Genomic DNA, 7,343 nt, shown 5'->3' with positions numbered 1-7,343 from the left:
AATCACTAATCTGAGGCATTCATAGTCAGCCAAATGAAAAATTAGTTTGGTAATTACCTTGTGCCCTATGACCTTCCCAGGCTGATTTTACATTACTTCCTTTCACCCAATTCCTGTGGGAGTCAAACTTGTCTATAAACTATTCCCCATTTGTAATCCTGCTTCTGACACTACCTGGCCAAGTCACTTAACTTCCCCGGGCCTCAGGTGCTTCAGCTATAAAATAAGGGTGTCAGACTTGATCGCTCATGAGGTCCCTTCCAGCTCTAGATTTAGGATTCTGAGGATACTCCATCTCTCCCTCCCCAACCTTCCACAAGGCCTTGCTTCAATAAGTCTAAGGCGCTAGTTTTAACTTCTAGTCTCTTCCCCTGTACAGCAAGGAAAGCATGAGTCTAATTACTAGATGAGATCTTTCATTAGGTCCCTGTGTGACCTACAGACATAGGTCATGCATTGACCTTATAAAAGAACTTAATATCTCCAGAAACTAGTACAATAATAATAATGATAGCTAACATTTATATGGTGCTTTAAGGTTTGCAAAGCATTTTTGAAATGTCAGGTAGGTGTTATTATCCTCCATTTAACAGTTGAGGAAACTTTAGTTTAGTTTAGTGAATTGCCCAGAGTCACACAGATAGTAATTATCCAAGGTTGGATTTAACTCCATGTCTAGGGCTCTATCCACCAGACCACCTGTCTGTCTTGTATATATGGTGGGTACTTAATAAATGTTTGTTGAATCTAATTGAGATTCTTGTCAGCTTCAGCTTCCAGTTAAGTGGAGTATAAGGAAACTCATATCTGTGGATACCACTCTGGTGATTTCCCATTAAAGTATTTCTAATATTGTCCATTATTCCATATTACCCAAGTGGAGAAATCAAAAGCATCTATGGATCTGAAGAATGTGAGTAATCATTGGCTGTTTGGATCTCAAAGGACAATTCTTAGACTTTAAAGACAGAAGAAGATTGAGAGGTCATCTCATCCAAATGTCTCATTTTACAGAAGGGAGATGACTTGCCCAGACTCATATAGCTAGTCAGTGACAAAGTCAATATTTGAACCCAGATCTTCTGACTCCCAGTCAAGGGTTCTTTCTACTCTAACATATTCTATATAACATATATATTGTTATGACCCTGCTCAGCATCCCCAATATAAATCTGTGTTGTCAGTTATAGCAAAGATCATTTTATTCTATTCCAAAGTATATCACTTTTGTTGGCAGTGTTCTTTGGTATCAGGATTGAGGGCTACTATTTGTACCAGCAGTGATACACCAAATCCAAATGAGTGTATTTCACAGCTATGAAAGTGGTGCTTGGGGAAAAATCAGAAGATCATTTATAAATCTCCCCTTTGATGAACGCCATCATCTTCCCTCACAGATCAAAATGATCCCTGTGCTGCTAAGTGCACTGTGGAAGAACTCTCAGTAAGGTATCAATGCTGTCTTCCCTTAGGTGGTTGTGGGTTTGAATTAAACACAAAATGTAGTCCAAGGACTACATTTCCCAGAATGCCAAAGTCACAGTATGATCACTCCCAGGCCTTGTTCCCAGGACTTCAGCTCCTATGAGATTGTGCCTGTGACACAGGGTGACTATATCGTGAGGACAATGGCTGAGGATGAGGAAGGATGGTAGCCACTCCCAAGTTTCAAGACCACATAAGCAAGAGATCGTTAAGATAACTGTATGCTCACTCAAGAATGTGCATGAAATGATCTCCCTATTCATTTCTGTTCTGATTAAATCTTTTAGTCAGCCAATTAGTTAACAGGCAGTAACTAAGTACTTATGATGTGCCATGCACCGTGCTAACCATTGGGAATACAAAGAGAAAGAAAAATCGTCCACAAGAGACAACCTATAAATAACTAGGTACATACAAGATATATACAGAACAGATAGACAGTAATCTGGAAGAGGAAGACGCTAGTAACTAGAGAGACAAAGAAAGGCCTCCTCCAGAAGGTCAGCTTTAAGTTGAATCTTGAAGGAAACCAGAAAGACCAAAAGTGGAGGTGAGGGGACACGGCATTCCAGGCAGGGGTGATAGTCAATGCAAAGACCCAGAGTCTGGAGATGGAGTACCATATATGAAGAACAGTCAAAAGTTCATTTGGCTTGATCACAAGTTTAAAATTCCTCCTACCAAGGTATCTGGTCTACATGCAAGGCACTTGTCTCTCGCCTTGGGGGCTGTCCCCTGTGCCTGCAATGCTCTCAGTCCTCTGCTCTGATTACCAACTTCCCTAGTTTCTTTTAAGTTCCAACTAAAATCCTACCTTCTACAGGAAGCCTTCTCCAACCCTCTTAATCCCAGTGCCTTCACTCTGTTAATTATTTCCTATTTATCCTGTATCCTTGTCTTCACCATTAGATTGTAAGCCCCTTGAGGCCAAGGACTGTCTTTTGACTCCTTTTGTATCCCCAGAACTTAGCACAGTGCCTGGCACATAGAAGGTGCTTAATGAATGTTTACTGATTGATTTTACAGGTGAGAAATATAAGGCCAAGAAAACTGAAATGACTTAACCAAAGTCATATAGTAAACATAGTCTTAAACAGGATTCAAACTCAGGTTCAGTACCCTATCCACTGTACCACCAAGGTTACAGACTATCAAAGAATTACTCTAGTTGCTCTTAGAAAAGTCGGGCTTTATTTTAAAATTCTTACCTCTTCTTGTAAAAAAAAATATGTCTCAAGTATACCCAGAGAAGTAGAGGCTGGAACATGATGACGCTGCTAGAAGCAGCAGGTGCCTTCATAACCCATTGATCTTTGAAACTCTCTACCTCTCCCTCCATCAGTGCCCAGAAATAGACCAACCTCCATACAGCAGGTCATCCTTTGTGACCCTCCTCTCTTAAGAGAAACATACCTCAGGTTTATCAGAGGGAGAGCCTAGCAGTGGCAAGGCCTGGCCCTATTTGAAAATCTCTGCTGTTTTCTCTCACAATAACCCATGACAAATCCAAAGGATTTATGATGATAGAGAACTGATAGACTCGGAGTGAAGATTGAAGCAATTTGTGGGGGGGGGGTCTATTATTTTTCTTCCTTTCTTTGGAACATGGGGAAATTTGTTTTGCATAACTCTGTATGTGTGTGTGATTAAAAACAAAAGAAAGAAAATCTCTTTCTTCAAGCTCTAAACAACTGATGGCCCACACCCATGCCAATTGCAGCTTCTTCATTAGAATGAAACTCTTTTGTGGTCTACGTAAAATATGGTAGGCACTTAATTAATGCTTCTTGAATTGTCAAATTGGGGGCCACCCCTTGCATTGTCTTCTTACTTCAGTAACCAGATCCCTGCCTAGTTCACCTATGCCTAGGTCCCTGCCTTGGTCACAGCATTATAGAAATGGAACTGGAAGCCATATAGTCCAACACCATTAGCATATAGACAAAAAAGCTAAAGCCCACAGAAATAAGTGACTTGCCAAAAATTACATAACCAGGCAGTAACAGAACCAGGATTCAAATGCAGGTCCTATGACTAAATTCAGTTCCCTTTATTCCACACTATTTTGATATCCTGGCTCCTCTAGTTATGGGTCCTAACCCAGTGTCCTGGTCTTGATCTCCACTGCTAGCACAACTAGGAGGTTAAGTAAACTGAATTACAGGAGCAGAAAAGTAGTAGCAGTTTTCAAATACTCCTAGTGGAGGGAATCAGGTTCTCTTAAGGTGTATAAGTGGCATGGGGAGACTGAGCTCTGGGTTGGTGCTCCTAAACTTGCCCTTACACTGTTACTATAGAGCTAATTGTGTGGAAAAGAGGAAAAGCAAAAGTTCTAAATCAGATTTCTTTGAGCTTATCCAGGTGGCTGAATAATCTGGTAATCTGAAGTCTCCTTTTCTATGTGTCTGTGCCTTTGTTTCCCTCATACTGTTAGTTGCCAGGAAAATCTTGTGCATTGGGCTCTGTTGTAAACTGCCTGAGGTTTAAGCTCGGGAGATACCAAATGTCTAGATAACTATAATTCTGAGTAACAAAGTCAGCCATGGCTGCATGTTTGAGAAGAAATTCTAAAACTGAATACTGTATCTATAGGACAGCTAAGCTGGGCCTGATAAAGAGATGCAAATAATACCTTCCTCCCTCCTTTGCAGAGGTGAGGGGATCTATGAATGTGGAACATTGCATATTTCTGGCAGACTTGGTTTATGTGTTGATTTTTTTTTTGCTGAACTTCTTTCTTATCTATCTCTTTTTTAAATCTTTGTGGAGTAGCTCTCTGGATAGAGTATTTGGAAATAAATGTAGTGTGAAAATACATATCAATATTAATTAAAATACATACAACAAAATATTGTATGATGGGGGAAAACCCCTTCCAATTTTTTACTTTGAGGGGCAGCATGTTGTATTGGAAAGAGCTACAGAATTAGGGCTCGAATTTGAATCCTTGATCTGCCACTTAATACCCAAGTGACCTTGGTCTTCAATTACCTGGGCCTCTTGGCCACCCTCTGGGGCATGCTAGGGAGGACAGGCACCATGGGCTGGGATGGAGGGTGGGGGATGCTAAGAGGAAATGGGCAGAGGCCATGTTAGAGCAATGGTTACCTGGCTTCAGAGGGGGGCACCCATAAGGAGGGAAATGGTCATCAAAGAAAAACTTTAACAACTTCACAATCCTACTTTGGGCCAGCCCTATCTCCTACATCTCAGCTTGAAGCAGGCCTGCTTCCTGAAGAAAATTCCTCAGCTCTTAGCCAGCTGCCTTTGAAGCCACTGGTTAATGGAGTTTCCTAAGTGCCTCCTCAGAATACTTAGGAGACTGTCCCCATAGGAGGTGCTTCAGTAGCATCCGCTGCCTGCCTGGAGAAAACTGGGATGGGCTTCCTGCTGACTTCCCCCTCAGCCAAGCCAAAAGCTAAAACAGAGCCCAGAGCAAACATGTGTGTGTGTTTCTTTTCCAAACCCTGCCCCAAAGCTAACATAGGAGCATTGGCTAGGAAGGGGGCCACTTTCCTACCTGGAAACCTGCGCAAATATAATCCCCAGACTTAAACCAGTACTAGACTGGTGCATAGACTCTGCTCTGCAGTGGGAATCAAAAGAAAGACAAAAAACACAGTCTCTGCCCTCAAGAAGCTTATGTTCTAGTAGGGGATACAACATGTATATAATTAGGTACATACATGATACTAAGCTTTCAGCTTAGTCTTGAAGGAGGCTAGTTAAGGCAAGAGATGAAGGTGAGGAGGGAGAATATTCTGAGCTGAGGAGATGGCCGGTGTAAAGAGATAAGAGGTAGACATGTAGATAAGAGAATCAGGTATGAAGAATAGCAAGTAGGTTGGAGTAGCTGGATTATAGACTTGATGGAAAAGAATAAAGTATAAGAAGACTGGAAGAGTGGGAAGAACTTTAAATGATAAACAGAGGATGTTATATTTGATCTTTTGTGGAAATTGGGAGCCACTAGGGTTCATTGAACAGGAAAGTGACACGGTCAAACTTGAAATTTAGGAAAATCACTTTGGCAGCTGAGTGGAGGATGGATTGGAGTAGGGAGAGATTTGAGGCAAGGAGGTATCAGTCACTGACTGGTGAGAAGGTCAAGAATTTTCAGTGGCATATGGGGCAGTTGCCATCCCTGGAACCCTGATCAAAATTGTAACATTTGCCTATGTCACTGCCACCCTCCTCTTCTCCCTCCAGGTACTCAGTGTTTATCATGCTCCCCCTCTAGTATCCAAAAGCCCCATTTCGGGATGTGGGGGCAGCTTCCTTCCCCCAAAAGTGTCTCTGATCATCAACATTTCTCTCTTCCCACCCCTTGATCAAAACTCCTATTCCTCCAGGGCCTCAAAGGCAGCTAGATATTAAGAACAAAGCAATTTAATTAATTGAAACAGTTCACCCTAAGATATTGATTACTAATAAGCTTAACTCTCACAGTTAATTTGCATTTTAAAATAGGAAGTTGTGAAGAGAAAGGAATCTCCATTTGATCAAGCACATGAAAGAACATATTGTATATATGTATGTTGTATGTGGTTATAATGTGTTGTCTGAGTCACCACCATTCATCCAGTTGCCCATCTTTACCATCCTGGGGTTATTAGGGGACTGTTTCCCTTTTGTCTTTGTGGCCCCAGCTCTAACCCATTATTTGACACTTAAAAATTCTTTGTTGCTTGATTGTGGGAAGCCCAAAAGGTCTAGTACAGGAAGTAGCACCGAAAATATCCCTCTCATTTGCACCTTATCCATTGGATAACTGCCCCTGGCCTTAAGGAGCTTACAAGAAAGATAATGAATCTCATTTTGGAAATGCTGAAGTTACTATGGAATATGTAAATGAGGCTGTCTATCAGGTAGTTGATGAGGTGGGACTGGAGCTAATGAAAAAGATAGACATGTAGATATGGAATTCATCAACATAGAAATAAAAATTGAACACATGAGAGCTAACAAGATCGTAAAGAGAGTATGGAGAGAGAATAGAAGAGGGCCCAAGACAGAACCGTAGCACATGTCTATACACAGATGGTGGGATATGGATGATGATCCAGCAATGGAGACTGAGAAGGAGCATCCAGTTAGGAGGAGAACTGGGAGAGAGCGCTATCAGTAAAACTCACAGCAAAGAGCATCCAGGAGAAGAAGAATGTCAGCAGTTAAAAAAGTGTCCTACAAAGGTCAAGAAGCTCAAAGATTGAGAAAAGGTCATTGGATTTAGCAGTTATGAGACAATCGGTAACCTTGGGGAGAGCTGCTTTCAATCCAATGATGCCATATTGTACAGAATTGACGAGTAGGAAACGAAAATTGGAGACAATGAATATAGACAATCTTTTTCCAAGAGTTTGGCTGTAAAAAGGAGAAGAAATGTAGGATGATGATTTAAAGAAATGGCAAGGGAAGACTTTTTAAAAAGCTTTATTGATGCTTTTGTTTTTTATATCATATTCATTCCTAGGATGGGGGACAATTTTGGAGATACGGAGGTATGAATTTAGGTTGTGGACAATTCAAGACAGAGATTATCCTGGCTTTGGGTCATCTCTGGTTCAGAGCAGCCCAAGGAATCTACAATGATGGTCCTATGACCAAACTAAAAGTTTGAGTGCACTTAGAAATTTAGTTCTGGGAAATTTAGAACCTGGGATCCATTCCAAGCTAATTCAAGGAGTGATGAGAACACAGGGTCTCTCCATTATGCCAACCAGATTTAGAAGGATGTCAAAGATACTTGGACTTAGTAATTTCTTTTTCTTTGTAGAGGAATGGATTTTATGCTGAAAATGGTATTCAGCAGATGTCATTGCTATCATGCATAAAGATTTGGAATGATGCTATTGGAT

This window comes from Trichosurus vulpecula, chromosome 4 (assembly GCF_011100635.1).
Source record: "Trichosurus vulpecula isolate mTriVul1 chromosome 4, mTriVul1.pri, whole genome shotgun sequence".
NCBI lineage: Eukaryota > Metazoa > Chordata > Mammalia > Diprotodontia > Phalangeridae > Trichosurus > Trichosurus vulpecula.
This window is presented reverse-complemented; position numbering follows the sequence as displayed.